Source organism: Dipodomys merriami, unplaced genomic scaffold (genome assembly GCF_024711535.1).
Source record: "Dipodomys merriami isolate MVZ:Mamm:240054 unplaced genomic scaffold, mDipMer1.0.p SCAF_58, whole genome shotgun sequence".
NCBI lineage: Eukaryota > Metazoa > Chordata > Mammalia > Rodentia > Heteromyidae > Dipodomys > Dipodomys merriami.
This window is the reverse complement of record NW_027206157.1, coordinates 8,097,243-8,117,249: the sequence shown is the minus strand read 5'-3', so window position 1 is coordinate 8,117,249 and position 20,007 is coordinate 8,097,243. Positions and strand designations below refer to the sequence as shown.

Here is a 20,007-nt window from a genome sequence, read left to right as displayed (position 1 = left end):
TTTCTCAGGAAGCTTACATCTGAGGACATGGGTTCCAAAATATCCCAGACACAAAAGGTCTCATGAGCCTATTATCTCCAATTCACCACTAAGAAACCTGAAGTGGAAGCTAGGTGCTTGTCACTCATGTCTGTAATCCAAGCTATTCAGGAGGATGAGATCTGAGGATCATGGTTCAAAGCCAGCATTGACAGGAAAGTCCTTGAGACACTTAGCTCCAATGGACCACCAGAATAGCTGAAGAGGCGTTTGTATCAAGTGGCAAAGCACAAGACCTGAGCTGAAGAGCTCAAGGACAGCACCCAGGCCCAGACATCACCTTCTACAACAATAAAAAAAGACAGAAACAAACAAACAAACCTGAAGTAGAGGGCTGGGAATGTGTCTTAGGGTTAGAGTGCTTTGCAAATATGAAACCCTGAGTTTGATCTCTCAGGACCACAACCCTAAAAAAAAGCCTGAAGTGGCTCTGTGGCTCAAGTAGGAGAGGGCTATACTTAAAAAAGAGAAACTAGGTACAGTGCTCAGGTCCTGAGTTCAACCTCCAAGAATCGTGTATGTGCCTATGCGCCTTCTCCCACGTGTGCGCGCACACAAACACTCACACATACACAGACAAGAAGTAATGCTGTTACACAAAATGGTAAAGCACCAGGCTTCTGCACTGAGCTCATGGTAAGCACCCAGGCCCTGTGTTTAACCCCAAAACCTGGCCACCCAGGGCCCAACTAGGAGAGGCCAAATGTTTCAAAACCTGATGAGGTTCACCAGCCCTAGATGACAGGAAGCTTTGTGATACCAGATATATGCTTGGATTTCCCAAGCTTCCTGAAATCTAGGAGAGGCATCATAGGCCCATCATCACAGGCAATGAAACATTTCATTAGGTTCAATGCCCTACTTGTCCACCAGAAGGACTCTTGAATTATATTGAGCACTGTATCTGAACACTGGAATATAGTCTCACAAAACCAGGATAAGTGCACAGGACGTGGCCTGTCACAGAAGGTGGCACATATGAAGGTTTCCTGTCAAACAAGAGCACTGGGGAAATAGTTTGGGGTACAAAGAGACCTATTTCTCCTGAACTTCAGAGCCCACCCACACTCATCCTCACTATCTGACCCAGACGGAGTTGTTTGCTACACAGTTGTACAGGACTGAGACCTTTTGTCTGCCTGTCCAGACAACGACAGAAATTTCTTCCAGCAGACCTGGGATGCAGAGAAACCCTCAGGTTACACTGGGAACAGCAAGCGGAGCCCCGGAACATGCACTATCATGAAAGCAGTCTCTGTTATGAAATCATTTTATTGAATATACATTACCTAGTTTGGTGGCATTCATCATAGCTACTCTGGAGCTTCACCTATAGGAATATATCCATACATACCCAAAGACATGGAAGTACAGGATTTTTTTGAGGGGGCAGGTCTTGGGGTGGAACTATGAGCCTAGAACTTGTCCCTGAGATCATTTTGCTCAAGGGTAGTGCATTAAGCTTGAGTCACATCCCCACTTCTCGGTTTTTCTGTGATCTCTTAGAAATAAGTGTTATGGACTTTCCTAATCTGGCTGGAATCAAATTCAGATTATCTACATCTCACCCTCTGAGGAGCTGGGATTACAGTGAAAAGCCACTAGCACCTTCTTTCTTTTCTTCTTCATTTTTAATCTGGACAATCTGACTTCTTAGCAGGGTCATTCCAATGGTTTGAATTTATAAATTAACTACCCAATATTCTTTAGCACTGCTTTACCTGAGAAAGATTTTCTCTCCTCATCTTCTCCTCTGGGACACATGTTTGAAGCCAAAAGTGAGAAATGAGTGTCACAGGATTTGGGAGCAAATGTCCATGGGACTTGTCAATTCTGTCACTTAGCATTGAGCGGCAGTGAATTTGCTGTCTCAAGATGAGAAGACCAAAAGCTGGAGCGATCCTCATACTGTCTGCATTACTCCTTTTGTCTATAAAATGATCTAGTAATTATTAGTGTTGTGTGTCTACAACCTTAAGTATCTAGAACCCACTAGAAGCATCTTCATGTATCTCTTTTTCTCTAGTGCCTCTCGAGATTTAGACTAAGGGTTTGTGTGGAGGGACTCCTTGGTGTATCCCTGAGGAAAGCCGCTTGAATCTTGTTTGGGAGATCGCCGTTCAAATTCAGCCTGAGCAAGAATTCTGTGAAACTCTTATCTCCAATAAACCACCAGAAAACCAGAAGTGGAACAGTGGTCCAGAGGGCAGAGTTCCAGCTTTGAGAGAGAAAGCCAAGAAGGAGACACAGGCCAGACCAGGCAGGAAAGACTGGGAGGTGCTTATGTCCAATTAATGACCAGATGGCTGAAAGTGGAGCTGTGGCAGTGATAAAGCCTCAGCTTTGGGAAAAACAGCAGAGGAATGCATTGGGCCCTGAGGTTAAGCCCTGGGATGTCCACAAAAAATTTTCAAAAAGAGAAGGCCAATTTTATGTATCAGTGCCCTACCTACTTTTGTCTGTATATTACCTCCCTGAATGCAAACAGACCTTATGCAGTGCTTCTCCTTTTATTTACTGATTTATATTTCAGATATGCTCCTTTCATATACTGCATCATTCTCTTTATTTCAGGCCCAGGGCTTTTCTCTTCCAGGGTTCCAGGCCTGTGTCCTTATATGATACACTGAAGCTCTCAGGAGCCTTTATTTACATTTTGTTATGAGGCCAATGCAGGAACCATAACAAACCAGGCAGGGGAAAAGTATACCAGGTTTCATAGAAGTATCCAGTATTCAGAAAATTAAAATTGGGGAAGTAAAATGGCAACATACTTTTCTAAAAAACTACCATTAAGGAAAAGATGAGGGAGCAGGGAATGTGTATTACTGAGAGAGTGCTTGTCTAGCATGCAAGAAGCCCTGGGTATGATTCCCCGGTAGCACATACATAGAATAATCCACAATTGGGGCTGTGGCTCAAGTAGTAGAGTGCTACAGACTGTGCCCAGGCCTTGAGTTCAACCCAAGAACTGGCAAAGAGATACCTAGGTAGAATGGTAGGTAGGTAGATAGATAGATAGACAGACATAGGATAGATAGAAAGATAGTTAGATAGATAGATAGATAGATAGATAGATAGATAGATAGATAGATAGATAGATAGATAGATAGATAGATAGGTAGGTAGATAGATAGATAGATAGATAGATAGATAGATAGATAGATAGATAGATAGATAGATAGATAGATAGATAGATAGATAGATAGATAGATAGATAGATAGATAGATAGATAGATAGATAGATAGATAGATAGATAGATAGATAGATAGATAGATAGATAGATAGATAGATAGATAGAAAGATGATAGATGAATCTGGTCTTGGATTTCAGGAGGAAAGAAAGGAACAATTCCCAGTCATTAGGCCTTCTGCAGTGTGCCAGGACACCAGCATTGCCTTCACACAACCAGAGAGCAAGAAGACTCTCCCTTTCCCACTTCTCAGGCAGCCAAGGGCACCGGAGCCAATTGGGCAGAGCCAGGTTCTAACTCAGATGCTTGGAGAAAGAAGAGCAACAACCCTGACTCTAGTTGGTCTGGGGATTTGAATTAATTATGTGGAGAATGAAGGAAGAAGAAAGGACTGGCAGAGGTAGAAGAAGGGCTTTCAAATCTGAAAGATGGAGAGTCAAAAACCCACTCCCTAAAACCAGAGGTCAGGGATTTTCTACTCTGTTCCTCCCCTTTCCCTGACTAAACTGGCTCTATTGGTAACCTAAGATAGCCTGATTCTCCCTTCACTTGTGGGAAGAATGTTAATTAGTCATTGTTTGAAGAGGCTGAGAAAAGCCTGACCCTGGTGTAACTCTAACGAGTGTTTTAGGTTTCCTCCCATTGCTGGAATGGCCTGGAATATATGAAGTGGTTTTACTGCTCGCTTATATGTTGAATGTGTACATTCTGCCTCCGAATCCTGTAGGCCTGGTGTCTGCACCTAGCCTGGTTTTGAAACTGTTTCCTGTCCTTCAATTACAGTGTTACACTGGAGTTCTTTCTGCTAACGGGGCTAGGGTTTGGAGCCTAAGAACTTCATGTGAACCCAAGATGGGTCAATGTTTCTTTCCTGCTTCTATAGCTCAAGAATTCTAAGAACATTTAGAGTGAAAGTTCTTCTCATCAGCAAAGGAAACAAAGGAAGCTCTTGAACATCTGACCTTTCAGAAGTGGAAGTCAGAGTCTCATAGACTTTCTTGCCCTGGCTGGCTTCACCTTGTAATCCTCAAACCTCAGTCTCCTGAGCTAGGGTGACAGGCCTGAGCTACTGGTGCTCTGCTAGGTTCAGAGCTGTAATGACCTTGACAGTACAAATCAACTGCTATCACAATGGGCTTGGGGAGCATATTAAGCCTTTCAACATTGGACCTTTCAGTACCCTGTAGGACACAAGATTACAATGGTAGAGTCTGAGAAGCTGGGCATATGGATGTGTTACACTTGAACTTTAAGCTCTGACTCCAATTCTGGTATACATCAGTGTTCATTTTCCAAAGAATGATCTCATAATTAGCAAATAGGAAAAGTGCCTGGATTAACCCTCACTTTTTTCCCAATAGTGTTTCTTGAGCTCAAGACTGGGCACTGTCTCTTAGCCCCTCAGGTCAAGCCAAACACTCTACCACTTGAGTAATAGCACCACATGGGGTCTTTGGGTGGTTCACTGGAGATAAGGGTCTAACAGGCTTTCCTTGGCTAAGCTGTCTTTGAACTATGGTCTTCAGCTCTCAGCCTCCTGAGAAGCTAGATTTCCATGTGTGAGACACTGGCATCTGGTCTATTGTTTTTGACAGTACTGGGGCTTGATCTTAGGGCCTAGGTACTGTCTCTGAGCTCCTTTATCTCAAGGCTAGCCACTTGAGCCACTCCACAGTTTCTACCTTTTTCTGAGTATGTGGCACTGAGGATTCAAACCCTGGCATTCATGCATGCTAATCGAGCTCTTTACCACTAAGCCACATTTCTAGCTCCATCCTTTCAATTTTACCCCTCACTTGCCTATCCTCAGGAAAAGGTTTCTGACTATAAATCATCTAAAGAAATCCCAATAAGAAAAAGTCCAAAGATTGGACAAAGCTCATACTTGGAAGAAACTCTAAACATGTGAAAACTGTGACAAATGCATCCATTTAATTATGTATTATGTTTCAATACTTAATAAAATATTAATGAAAAATGAGTCAATGTCCTAAATTGTTGCATAGAATTTTATTATAGGTGTGCAAAATGTAATAAATATTATGTGTATAATACGCTAAATACAATAATCAATCAATTAATGAATCAAAGAAAAATAAAATACAAAATCAATAAAATCATAATATGAAATTAACATGTATAAGTGTATATCATATATTACACATGTATAGAAATATTTTTTCAATTGCAGGGCCTTCATTCAGGCCCTGGGAACTCTAGCCTGAATTTCTTCTCCTCAAAGATAGTGAGCTTCGCCTTCACCCATGGTGTAAGAGTTACCTGAATGGTGAGCTCAAATGCTAGGAATGGCAGAAATACTGGCCCAAGTTTTGATAGTGACTTACTTTTTTTAATGGAAGCAATCATGTTTACTCAGTTCCATACTGAACATTAAAAATAAGCAGTGTAGAATTTTGTACAGCTATTCAGACATACTTTCCTTACCTCTAAAGTGCTTCTCTGAGAACTATATTGTTTCTCTTTTTTGTACTTTTTTATTGCAAAAATGTTTTACAGAGGGGTTACAGCTATAGGAGCAAGGTAATGAGTACGTTTCCAATTGAGCATTGTTGATTCCTCCTTTGTTTTCCCCCTACCATCCCTTGCCTCCCATCTCCACAACTACTTCACCCTGCCGAGGTCAGTGATTTAGTTTTTCATTTTTGTGTGGTTTTGAACTCAAGCTGTGGCAACCCTTCCCTCACATTGCTACAAGTTTACCAAGACCCTGAGTTCAAATCCCAGGCTAGGAAAGAAAACTGGCAGAAATTCCAAACCAGGGAACTTTATTTTTTTAAATTTACTTAAATAATGTTTTTTCTTTCTTACTTTATTTTTTTACAACCATAGGTTTCGTTTCAACTCTGCCTCAGCTTGGATCTCCCATAGCCGACCCTGAGATCCTAGGCTCAGAGTTCTTGCAGGTAGAAAAAAAAAACCTGGAAAACACAAAAAGTGGGAAGCTGTAGAGGGCTGGGTCTGAATGACATGGCTGCAAGGTGGACCTGACCTGCCCTTGCTGATGACTGGTGGGTTATCAGTGAAGCCATAGGCAAACCTGTCAACATATGCCCTGGGTTCAAATCCCAGTCCTGATACCAATGGCAGGAGATCACAAGAGACTCATTCCTATGCATTGATCTTGTCTAAAATTGGATTCAATAATCCTAGAATGCTGATTTGCCTTAATGTTATTAAGCATGAAAAGGATTATATTCCTTCAATGGTGGGATAATAAATACCTAACAATTGGTAGGAACGTAGTTGTCATTCAATCATAGATAGACGGCTCTGGCACTCTTTACCAATATATATATATATTTGTATACCACCGTCTACCTATCCATGTATTGCTGTTTTGGCCAAACCTGGGGGTTGATCTCAGTGCTGGGCAAACACCTGACAGCTTCATTGTCTAGAGGCTGCCATGCTGAAACTCACCCATTCATGAATTGGGTCTGCTAGACACCGAGCTCTCAGATCCTCACACTGCCAGACATGATGGAGAACATATCTAAAATCTAGATTTTCTGTGATAGGATGTAAGCAATGTAATAAATGGTATAGGTGTCATCAGAGTCAATAAAATAAATGGTAAATAAATGAATAAAACAAGAAATAAAATGAATAACCACACCAAACACAATATGGACTGAACATCTGTATGGAATTATAAATCCCATCGATAAAATGTATATAAGGAGTATCTTTTCCAGGCATGAGGCTTGAATTCAGCCCTCCTATGAAGAGGGAATAGAGGGAGATCCTGAGATACTCATTTCTGGACCTAGGCAGAGTCATGGAATGCAATCGATCTCATCCTTTAATGAGTAATTCATGCATGATGCAAGTAGGAAATGATAAGCAAGACTCATGGGGTATAGATTATTTGTAAAGGAGAGTTGATGAAGCGTGACAATAATAATCACAGTCATGAAATGGAGGCATCAGGAAAGATCCAAGAATCAGTAGTCACACAGATTGGATTCCATCACAGGTCACCATCAATCCTACTCTATACAAATATATACTTATTTGCATACTACCTTCAGCTAATGGATGGGTGACTATTGTGCTCACCACTCTCCCCCCACGGGGGCTCAAACTCAGGTACTGGGAAGGCCTAGCTCCTTCGTTGCTAACAGGCTGGTCTGATCATGTGTTACCATTCACCAATGGTGCCTGCTAGGCCTGAGTTCAGATCCCAGCCCTGCCAAAAGATTCATCTTGATGCCAGAAGCCAATCGTTGAACCTGGTTAATTTCCTGTGCAAGTACTGGGTCACAGCTAGGATGGCGAATGCATGGGTCACCCTGTGGTCATGGGAATAAGTTGTTATACATGTTAGCCCAGTTATACCTGTCATCATATACTCAAGAAATTACACAATACATTCATAAATAGCATACAAAATAAAGACAATAAGTACACTCAATGCATGATGCAGTCCACACACGGATGTGAATATACAACCCATGTTTCAATGATGCATTGAGGACTATTTTGGCCTCACTAAAGCTCGATCTCAGTTCCTGGGAACAAACCAGCTCCTTACTGGCTCACAGTCTGGTGTGATCACGTGGACCCACTGTTCAGTTGGGCCTCTTAAGCCCCGAGTTCGAGTCCCAGCACTGCCAAAAATTCACCCTGATGTGAGAAGACAGTTGTTGCACCTGTTTTCCTGTGCTGAACAAATTCTGGGTCTCTGCTAGATGGAGAAGGTTTAGGCAACTCTATACTCATGGAAAAAGGGTGTCATCCAGTTCACCACAATTATATCTCTCAACCTATACTTAAGAACATACACAATACATCAATGAACAAGACACAAAATAAAGAGAATGACTATACCAAATGCAAGATGCTGCCCGCCCATGTTTGGAAATATAGATCCTCTGTTTAATTATGAATTTATGACTTTATTGGCCCCTACCAGGGATCAGTCTCAGGTCCCGGGAATGGTCTAGCTCCTTAGAGGCTCACAGGCTGGTGTGCTTACCATGACCCATTCACCAATTGTGCCTGCTAGGCTTTGAGTTCAAATTCCAGCATTGCCAAAAGATTCATTCTGATGTGAAAAGCCTAGGGTTGCACATGTTTTCATGTTCTGTGCATGTCCTGGATGTCATTGAGGATGGAGAATGCTATATAGGGAACTCTATAGCCATGGGAATAGGTTGTCATCCATGTCAGCACAGTTATATCTGTCACCATACTCAATAAAATGCACAATTCATCAATGAATAAGACACAAAATAAAAAGAATAACTACACTGAATGCAAGATGCATACCACACCTGTAGGTAAAGAGAGGACCTATGTTTAAAAAAGGTGGGCTTGTTATTTTGTCCAGTGCTGGGCTTCAAATCAGGCCCTGGACCAGGTATGACATTCTAGTCTTCAAGGATGATGAGCTTCCCATTCCCCCACAGTGCAACAGAGCTACCCACACCTGAGTTAAAATCCTAGCACTGACAAAAGAGTTATCCTGATGTCAGAAGCCAGTTGTTGCACATGTTTTCTTCTCCTGTGAAAGTCCTGAGTATCAACTAAGAAGGGGAATTCATAGACAACCCTATAACCATGGGAACCTTTTGTCATTCATGTCAGCACAGTTATCCCTGTCACCATACTTAGTAAAATACACAATACCTCCATGATGTAGATACAAAATAAGGAGAAGTTCACTAAACACAATATGCTCTTGACTGATGTATGTCAATATAGATTGTATGTTTAAATTATGAATTTATGACTATAGTCTACCACCTTGGGGATCAATGTCAGATCCTGGGACTGGCTTAGCTCCTAAGATGCTCACAGGTTGGTGTGTTAACCTTGACTTATTGGCCAATTGGTCCTACTAGGCCCTGAGTTCAGATCCCACCACTACCAACAAGTGGATCGTGGAGTAAGAAGACAAGTGTGAAACTTGTTTTCCTTTTTTCTGAATATCCTGTGTGATCCTGAGAATCCTGTCATGGTGGAGAACATTTCTACAAATCTAGATGCTCTGTGATAGGATGTCATCAATGAAATAAACAGAATGGGTTTCATCACAGGACAATCAATGGTAAATAAATGAATAAAACAAAAAATACAAAGAACAACCACACCAAACATCTATGGACTGAACATCTACAGGTAATTATAAATCCTATCTTTACAATGTATATAATTAGTATGTTTTCCAGAGCTTGGGTTTGAATTCAGGACTAGTGAACAGGCCTGACTTTCTCATCTTCAAGTACGGTGATCTTCCCCTTCATCCACATTGCTCCAGATTTACCCACATCCTGAGTTCAAATACAAAGCCTAGAAGAGTAAACGGCATGAATTGCAAGCCAAGGAGCTTTTTTTTAAAAATTTTACTTTTCTCAATATGGGGCTTGAACTCAGGTTGTAGCAACTCTGCTCAGCTTTGATCAACCTAGGCTGGGGTGCAGCCACTAGACCTATAGCTGCTCCTGGGATCCTAGACCCCCAGGCCTTGCAGGGAAAGCAATGCACAGAAAAAATGTGGGTCTCAATGGCACTGTTGCAAATGGTACTTCATCTTGCATTGGTGAAAGCTGCCAGGCTATTGGGGAGGCCATAGGCCTATGTGGCAACATCGTCCCTGATTTCGAGTACCCGTCCTTACTCCAACCAATGGCAGGAGATACTAAAAAAATGGTCCCCCATCCATAGGAATAACAATGGAATGTTTTCAATGTCACGGTTGAATGAGTTGATCGTGAATGATGCTCCTATAAAATTAGACAGCACCATTTCAAGAGGCTGATAGACTTTATTTAATATTTATGAAGCATTAAAAGAATTTTATTACTTACACAATAATTTCAGGACACTCATTTCATTAAGGATGAAAACAATAATATTAATTACATGGATGCATAATTAAAACCCAAGAATTGGTAGGAATGTAATCTATATAACTGAATAATATATAGATATCTCTTACACTCGATAAAGATATATATTTATTAATGTACTGTCATCTTCATATCAATATTATTATTTTGTTAACTCCTGGGGCTTGATATCAGGTCCTGGGAAAAGCCTGTCAGCTCAATTTGCCCCAGGATGGAGTGCTGACACTCACCCATTCGTGAATTGGGCCTTGTCGGCTTGTAGGCCATGAGTTCAGATGCCAACACTGCGAAAAAAATGAATTGTGGAGTAAGAAGCTGAGGGTGACACATATTTTCCCTTTCTGTGAAAGTCCTGGGTGTCAGGTATGAAGTGGAATACATATGCAGACATATATCCTATGTAATTAATGTAATAAATGCTTTTTGTGTGTGGGGGGGGTTTGGTCCTGGAGCTTGAATTCTGGGCCTGGGCGCTGTCCTTCAGCTCTTCAGCTCAAGGCTAGCACTCTACCACTTGAGCCAGAGTGCCACTTCTGCCTTTTTTCTTTTTGCTTATGAGGAATCGAACCCAGGGCCTCATACATGCAAGGCAAAAGTTCTACCACTGAGCTACCTTCCCAGGCCCATGTAATCAATGTTTTATGTGACATAATAGTCAATAAAATAAATGTTCAATGCAATGCATGAATAAAATAAAAAATTAAATAACTGCACTGAATGAAATATAGTCAACATATCTTTATAAATATAAATCATATATGTAAATTGTACATGAATAGGATGTTTTTTAGTGGTGGTTATCTATTTCAGGCCTAAGGAACAGACTTGAATTTCTTGACTTCAAGGAAACCAGCTTTCCTTTCCCACAAAGTGCATCAGAGTTACCAAGACCATGAGTTCCAAAACCAGTCCTGGCAGAAAAATGGCTCTTTTATAGTATGTGAGACCCAATTCTTAGTTATTTCATTATGCCTCCATTTTATTAATGTGATTGTTTAAATGCTCAATAAAATATTAACTAACATAGATCAGTGTCCTATAATATAATTGTGTATAATTTTATATTGGAATCATTCAAGAACTGCTCATTCAATGATGACACACATCACATTCTGTTGTTAATCATATGGATAGGAGTAAGTTTTTTGGATCTTCTGCCATTTGGAGGTGGCAGGACCAGGATTCGAACTGTGGGCTACAGCTCCCAACACTTAAACCCAATGATAGGGAACTAACCTGTTTGTCCAAGAACATCAGCAAGACCAGTGATTAAGCAAGCACCAGTGGCTCTCAGCAGTCCTCGTTGATACTTACAAGGCTGTGATTGGAGGATCATGGTTGAAGTCATCCTAGGCAGGAAAGTCCTTGAGACCCCTTTCCAACTTCAGTGACAACAAAGCCAGAAGTGCTGTGGCTCTAGTTTGGAGGGCCAGCCTTGAGCAAAAGTAGCTCACAGACTGTGCCCAGATCCTGAGTTCAAGGTCCAGGACTGGCAACAAACAGACATACACAATAATCTGTGCAGCCATCCGGTTAAAGCTGGTCACCCTCTTGTCTCCAACTGAATTGACATTGTTCCCTGGGAAAAGGGCTGGGGAGATGCTAACTTCTTGACTCTGCCCATGCTGCTTGCATCACAGGATTCCGGCCATACCCCCATTTTTTCATGGTTCTTTCTCACCAATGGGATACAAGAATGATAGCCACGCCCACATTCAATGTTGCCTAGTAGCACCGGGATTCCCACTGTTAGTTTACACCACTAACAGCAGTTGAGGAAGGTGAGGTGTTTGAGTAGTGAGGAAGAGACTCAAGGCGAAAAGTGGGAAATGGAGAAGCCTGCCTTCACCCCAGCAGCTTTCCCCCTTTCCTAAGTTTCGAGATTTCAAATATCAGGCAATGCCATGCTGCCAGCCCAATTAAAGCCCCAACCTGATCCCTGGACCTGGTTCTCTACTTTGGGCCTATTTGTCCACAATCCCACTGCCATCACTTGTCGCCCCACCTGGAGCAGCCTACAGCAGCTTCTCCCAGCAGCACAGGTGAGTGGCCACCCCCAAATCATCCCTACCGAGGGACCCCCCCTGGGGGCACCATGACCCCTGCTTGTTTCTTCAATCTGGCTCTGATGAGCCAACTTTCTGTCTTGGGCATTTATGAAACAGAGACTCAATATATGCTCTGACTGGGCTGGATCGAGGTCCGCCTAGATGTGACAGGTATGCTCCTCCAGGCCTGGTCCACTGTAGTTGGGATGGTAGACATGTAGCAACATGGCCAGTCATTAATTTAGATGGCTTATTCCCAACTTTTAGTCCAAACCCAATCCTTCTCCTTCCCCACCACCCACCCCCTGCACCGACGTTGTAAAGCTAGTTTTGGACATGACAACTTGTACTTCTCATTGTTGCAACAGATCCACCTGTATCCTTAAACAACTGGTTTTACCCCATCTCCTCCACAAGTTATACTGACATCAAATATATTGAAAGCAGGGGTTATACTGTGGGGGATGGACATACAAAGCAACAAAGAGATAATCTTATAAATGCTTTAGAAATATATGCATGATAGAAAAAAACATTAAAATACACATCTAAGGTTTCATTTTCCTTACATCACATTATCTGACCTTTTCCGCTTGACTCATACATATGCTAGATACTACAAATAAGGGAAACCATGGGACCTATGTTTCTTTGGGCCTGGCTTAATTCACTTAATATAATTTTTTCCAAGTTTTTCCATTTCCTAACAAATGGGGCAATGTCATTCTTTCTGATGGAGGCATAGAATTCCATTGTGTATATATACCACATTTTCTTGATTCATTCATCTACTGAGGGGCATCTGGGTTGGTTCCATATCTTAGCTATGGTAAACAATGCTGCAATAAACATAGTTGTGCTGGTAGCTTTAGTGTGGTCTTGTTTGTAAACATTTGGGTAAATGCCCAAAAGTGGGATTGCTGGGTCATAGGGGAATTCTATGTGAAGTCTTTTGAGGAACCTCCATACTGCTTTCCAAAGTGGTTGAACAAGTTTACATTCCCACTAACAATGAAGTAAGGTTCCTTTCTGTCCACATCCCCTCCAGCATCTGTTGTTGTTAGAGTCCTTGATTTTTGCCGTTCTAACTGGAGTGAGGTGATATCTCAATGTTGTTTTGATTTGCATTTCTTTTATGGCTAGGGATTTTGAACATTTCTTCATGTGTCTATTGGTCATCCTACTTTCTTCTTCAGAGAAGTTTCTCTTTAAGTTTTTCACCCACTTATTTATTGGGCAGTTGTTTCTTTGAGGATTTGTTGTTGGGTGGTTAAATTTTATGAGTTCCAAGTATATTTTAGATATGAGACCCTTGTCCGTTGTATGGCTAGTAAAGATCTTCTCCCAATCTGTGGGCTTTCCATTGATCTTGCTAGCTATGTCATTTGCCCTGCAGAAGCTCTGCAACTTTATGCAATCCCATTTGTCCAACCTTTCTTTGATTTGTTGTGTTTCCGGGTCTCTATTCAGAAAATTTCGGCCTGAGCCAAGGAGACATAGGGTTTCTCCTATTCCATCCTGTAATGTTTTCAGAGTGTCTGTTTTGACTCTGAGGTCTTTGATCCATTTGGAGTTGATTCTGGTGCAGGGTGATATATAAGGATCTAGCTGGAGTTTTCTACATGTAGTTAACCAATTTTGCCAGCACCATTTAATGAAGAGGTTGTCTTTCTTCCATTCTATTGTTTTAGCTCACTTATCAAAGATTAGATGGCTATAAGTCTGTAGGTTCATTTCTGGGTTTTCAATTCTATTCCATTGATCCTGAGGTCTGTTCTTATGCCAATACCAAGCTGTTTTGATTACTATGGCTTTATAGTAGAGTTTGAAATTTGGTATTGATATTCCTCCAGCAGTGTTCTTCCAGTTGAGGAGTGTTTTTGGTATTCGGGGTCTTTTATTGTTCCATATGAATTTTTGGATTGCCTCTTCTATTTCCTTGAAGAATGAGGGTGGAATTTTGATAGGTATTGCGTTGAATTTGTAGATAGCCTTGGGAATTATTGCCATTTTCCCGATGTTAATCTTTCCAATCAAGGAGCATGGCAGGTTTTGCCATTTTTAAAGTTCTGGGGTGATTTCCTTTTTTAAGATTTTAAAGTTTTCATCAGAGAGGTCCTTCACTTCTTTAGTTAAGTTAATTCCTAGGTATTTTATTTTTTGTGGGGCTATTACAAATGGAGTTGCTTTCTTAATTTCAGCCACACTTTTCTCATTGTTGGCATATAGAAAAGCCATTGATTTTTTGGGGTTAATTTTATAACCTGCTATTTTGCCAAAGTTTTGAATCAGCTTGAGTAATTTGGGAGTGGAGTCTATGGGATTCTTTAAATATAAGATCATGTCATCTGCAAAGAGAGAGAGTTTTATTAATTCTTTCCCTATTTGGATCTCCTTTATGTTTGCATCTTGTCTTATTGCTGTATCTAGGCATTCTAATACTAGATTGAAGAGAAGTGGAGAGAGTGGGCATCCTTGTCTTGTTCCTGAGTTAAGAGGAAATGGCTTTAGTTTTTCACCATTGAGTATAATTCTGGCTGTATGTTTGTCATATACAGCCTTCATTGTATTGAGGAATGTTCCATGGATTCCTAATTTTTCCAAAACCTTCATCATAAAGGGGTGTTGGATCTTGTCGAATGCTTTTTCTGCATCTATTGAGATAACCATGTGGTTCTTATTCTTGTTCCTGTTGATGTGATGAATAATATTAATGGATTTGCGTATATTGAACCAGCTTTGCATCCCTGAAATGAATCCTGTTTGACCATGGTGTATGATTTTTTGGATGAATTGTTGAAGTCGATTGGCCAAAATTTTGTTGAGAAGTATTGCATCAATGTTCATCAAAGAAATGGGTCTATAGTTCTCTTTCTTTGATGAGTCCCTGCCTGATTTTGGGATGAGGGTTATTACGGCTTCATAGAATGTGTTCGGTAGTGAGCTTTCTCTTTCAATTTCATTGAAGAGTTGGAGGAGTATTGTTGTGAGCTCTGCTTTGAAGGCCTTGTAAAATTCCGCTGTAAAACCATCCGGACCTGGACTTTTCTTAGGTGGGAGGTCTCTTATTGCTGTTTCTATTTCAATGCTTGATATGGGCCTGTTAAGGTGGTTTAACTCATCTTGGTTTAGTTTTGGCAAGTCAATATTTGCTAGGAAAAGGTCCATTTCTCTCAAGTTCTCAAACTTATTAGCATAAATTTTTGGGAAGTATTCTCTTATAATGTTCTAAATCTGGTTGTTTCTGTGGTGATGTTTTCATTCTCATCTCTGAGTTTGTTAATTTGGGTATGTTCTCTTCTTTTTCTCATAAGATTTGCTAAGGGTCTGTCAATTTTGTTAAGTTTTTTGAAGAACCAACTCTTTGTTTTGTTGATTCTTTCTATAGTTTTTTTGGATTCTAATTCATTTAATTCTGATTTAATTTTGATTATTTCTTTCTGTCTACTGGATTGGGGTTTATCTTGCTGCTCTTTTCAAGGATGTTTAGATATGTCATTAAATTGTTGGTTTCAGATCTCTCCAATTTGTTGATGTAGGAACTCAGAGCTATAAACTTGCCTCTGAGTACTGCTTTTGCTGTGTTCCCGAGAAGCTGGTAATTTGTGTGTTCATTTTTATTGAATAGCATGAACATTTGAATTTCCATTCTAATCTCTTCCATGACCCACTCTTGATTCAGCAGTGTGTTGTTCAGCCTCTATGTGATACCGGACATTCTTTGGTGGCTTTTGGTGTTGAGTTCTATTTTTATTCCCTTGTGGTCAGAGAGAATGCAAGGTATAACTTCACTGTTTCTGAATTTAGACAAGTTTGCTTTGAGGCCTCAAATGTGGTCTATTTTAGGAAATGTTCCATGTGCTGCTGAGAAAAACGTGTATTCTGATGCTGCTGGGTGAAATGTTCAGTAGATGTCTGTTAAGTCTACTTGATCTATGCAGCTGTTTAGATCTGCCGTTTCTATGTTGAGTTTTTGCTGAGTTGATCTATCTAGTGGGGAGAGTGGTGTGTTAAGATCCCCAACAATTAATGTCTTTTGATCTATATGCGATTGAAGGAACGTAGTGTTTTTTTGATTAATTTGGGTGCTCTATTTTTTGGCGAATAGATATTTAGAATTGTAATATCCTCCTGAAGGAGAGATCCTTTAATTAGTATGTAGCGACCTTCTTTATCTCTTCTCACGAATTTTAATTTGAAGTCTATTTTATCTGATATTAGGATTGCAACTCCTGCCTGTTTGTGGGGTCTGTTTACTTGGGAGATTTTGTTCCAGCCTTTAACATTGAAAATGTGTTTGTTTTTACGGGCAAGATGTGACTCCTGAAGGCAGTAGATAGAAGGGTCCAGTTTTTTTTTATCAAACTAGAGAATCTATGTCCCTTAATTGGAGAGTTCAGTCCATTAACTTTAAGAGATAGGACTGAGAGGTATTTGGGAGTTCCTGCCATGTTATCCACCTTCTTGGGGGCTGCGAAAACTGGGTTCTTCCTATGGTTCTTGGATTCTCCGTTTGTGTGCATTTTCTTGGCCTTTGTTGCAGTCTTGTTGGTTTTCTATGTGTAGGACATCTTTAAGAATCTTTTGTAGGGCTGGTTTGGTGGAGATGTATTGTTTCAATTTTTCTTTGCTATGGAAGGTTTTTATTTGGCCTTCAGTTATGAAGGAGAGTTTAGCTGGGTACAGTATTCTTGGTTGACAGTTGTTTGTTTTTAGGGCATGGCATACATCATTCCAGGCTCTTCTTGCTTTGATTGACTCTGCTGAGAAATCTGAGGTGATTCTAATTGGTTTCCCATTATAGGTGATTATCCTTTTCTCCTTGACAGCTTTAAGGATCTTTTCCTTGGTCTGAGTTGATCCTGTGTGGATTATAATGTGACGGCGGGATGTCCTATTCTGGTCTGGTCTATTTGGGGTTCTAAAAGCTTCTTGTATGTGAATAGGCCTATCTTTTTGTATGTTTGGGAAGTTCTCTGCTAGGATCTTGTTAAACAAATTTCCTAGACCATTAACTTCTGTTTCTAGGTGCTCCTCTACACCCATTATCCTTAGATTAGCCATTCTGATGGTGTCTTCCAGGTGTTGGATAGATCTATCATATTTCTTGGACTTGTCTTATATGGTTGTATGTTCCTTCTCTATAATATCTAGGCTGTCTTCAATCCCTGAGATTCGATCTTCTGCATGGTCTAATCTGCTGTCAAGACTCTCTACTTTGTTTTTTTATCTCTTTTCCTTCTAATTGGTCAGCTTTGATGGCTTCAAGTTCTTTGTTGAAGCTCTGTTTTAGGTCTTGTATGAATTTCTTTACTTCCTTAATTTGGTGTTCAGTGTTTGTTCTCAAATCACTTAGTTGATTGGTTATGGTTTCTTTGGACTCCCATTCCTTCTGTTGGGTTCCATTCATCATTCCCTTTGTGGTCTCCCTGACTTCCGTCAGCTCTTTGTTGATGGATTCCATGAATGCCTTTAGTGATCTTTGTGTATTCTCTACCTGGTCTCTCAATTCCTGAATTACTCTTTGATTAGCTTCCTCAAGTTCGTGGGATTCCTGCAGTTCTCTTTGAGTGTTCTCAGCCTGCTTGCGCCATTCTTCCCTTTCTCTTTGAGTATTCTCAAGTGGTTCACGCAAATCCTGTATCGGTTTTTGAGTAGCTTCCTCACGCTTATGATATTCCTGTATAAATTTTTGGGATGCCGCCTCTCTCTCCCTATCACGCTCATACAGAGTCCTTTGTAAGTTGTCAAACTTCTCATTTATCATGTTTGCCACCAATGTTTGTAGAGCTATTTGGGAACTCTCCTCTGGATTGTTCATTATCTGTTCTGACCCCTGATTATCAAAATTGGGAATTGAGATACCCGGATTTGTCATTTTTCTTGTGTTTTTCTGGCTTACTCTGCCCATTTGAGATGAAAATAGTACCAGTTTTGTGCTAGAACACTATCTTAAGGCAACCATCGACCAACGTTTGCATTTATACAGTCAATAGACTACAAATACAATCTCGTTCAACAGATACATCTATTCAACATCAAACAACTATATGTTAATGGGCTTCGAACAGCAGAGAAGAATTTGGAAAACCAGAAATTTTTAGGGTTAGGGAGAGATGTGGGTAAAAAATAGGAATAGATTGGTGTGGGGAGGCACAGGGAGAGTTAAGTATGTCCTAATCTCAATAGAGGAAATAGGTTGGGTAGGATGCAAGTAGAGAGAGAAAGAAAAAGAAGAAAGGGAAATGAAATGAAAAGAGACCAGAAAAAAATAGAATCGTACAAATTAATATAGATATGGAGATTGAAAGACCACCTATTTAGATAGGAATGTGAATATATTGAGAAAACAGGAGGGAGATAGAGGAGATGTGAAAAACTTAAAAAAATGCTTAAAATATTTTATAGGTATAAAGAGGTAGTACTGCTATTAAGAAATTTAAGTCTCAGAGGTTTTGGATTGAGTAATAAATTTGTGGATTAAGTGTGTACACAATGGGTGATAGGGTCTACTAGTTATATATGGGTTTATCTGAGGATGTGCAGGACAAAAGTTAAGTCACATACAGAAGAACAAAAGAGAGGAAAAGGTGAAAAAGATAAGAAAGGGAGAAAAAAGATCAGAGGTTCAGTAGAGCTAGACAAAAAACAAAAAGTTAAGTAAGAAAGAAAGAAAAAGAGAAAGAAGACAAGAAAAGAAAGGAAAACGCACATTCATGTATTCCTAAAATAAAAATTATAAGAGGGAAAAAAATAGCTGTAAAACAATTATTTTTTCAAAAAAGGAAAAAATTAAAGATTAACAAAAGTTTTAGAAAAGGAAAAAAAAATTATATATATATATATAAGGTACCAAAAAAAAGAAAAAGAAAAAAGAGAAGAAGAAGAAGAAAAAAAAAGTTCTTTGATTTTTTAAAATATTTTTTTGGAGGGGTGGGAAGAATCCTGTATCTCCCTTTTGTCTGTAACCAGTCTCTTGTTGGAGTCTCTGGTCAGCTTGAGGTCGTGTAGCTTGATTGGTTTCTTAAGTCAGTTTTTTCGAACAGGCAGAAAAATGCTCTGCTTTACCCAAGATTTTGAGATCCCCCTCCCAGGTTAGTTTAATGGGAGGGTGATCTGCTTTGAGAATCACAAAAGAGGGGTGATGAGGCTAAGTTCTGGTAGAGTTGAGGCCTTTCAACAAACAGTAGCTTTTCCCTGGGGCTATTTTGTGAAAAACTCAGAGAGCCCAGCCTGGAGCCATTCTCAGGGTTTCTGTTTTTCAATTGATTGTGGAGGCTGCTAGAGGGAGGGGCAGCCTCTGGCTTTAGTTACCCAGTGAGGAAAGCAACTCCAATGGCTGGTGCCTGAGCTGGGTGACTTTTCCTTGGATGGAGCTGACTCTGGCAGGTCACTTCACGTTAAGTTCTTGTTACCTGCTAAATGACTCGTTTTATTCCAAGGCCTGAGTTGGAGCTAGCAGCTCCTCCGAGCTTTGTCCGTATCCAAGATGGAGATCACCGGTGCTGCGGGGGGGGGGGGGGGCGGGGGGGGAGCGGTGGCCTTCCCTCCTCTGCTCGCTGAGAAGGAGTGAGGACGTCGGGCTTGTACTCACCCCGAGTCTTGGGTCCTGGGTCGTCTCTGGTCTGCAAACTGCAGGATGAAGATGTCCGCTCCTTGTTGGTTCTTGCTGGTGTTGAGTAGAATGTGCTCGCCCGCTGCGTCTGGCTCCTTCATCTCGGACTCTCTGTGTGAGCACTCAGGTATGGCCGTGGCTGCGGTCTCCGCGGCGATCCTGGCGCTGCCACGACCCTGCCGCCGCGGCGGCGGCTGCTGGCAGGTGCTCAGGTGTGTCTCCTTGTCTTGGCTTC

The 20,007-nt window shown here is 40.7% G+C and overlaps 1 pseudogene; it reads left to right on the top strand.

The window, feature by feature from the left end:
* The window catches only part of LOC138813057 (ankyrin repeat domain-containing protein 49 pseudogene), a 118,009-nt pseudogene that overhangs the window by 57,832 nt on the left and 40,170 nt on the right, over positions 1 to 20,007 (top strand).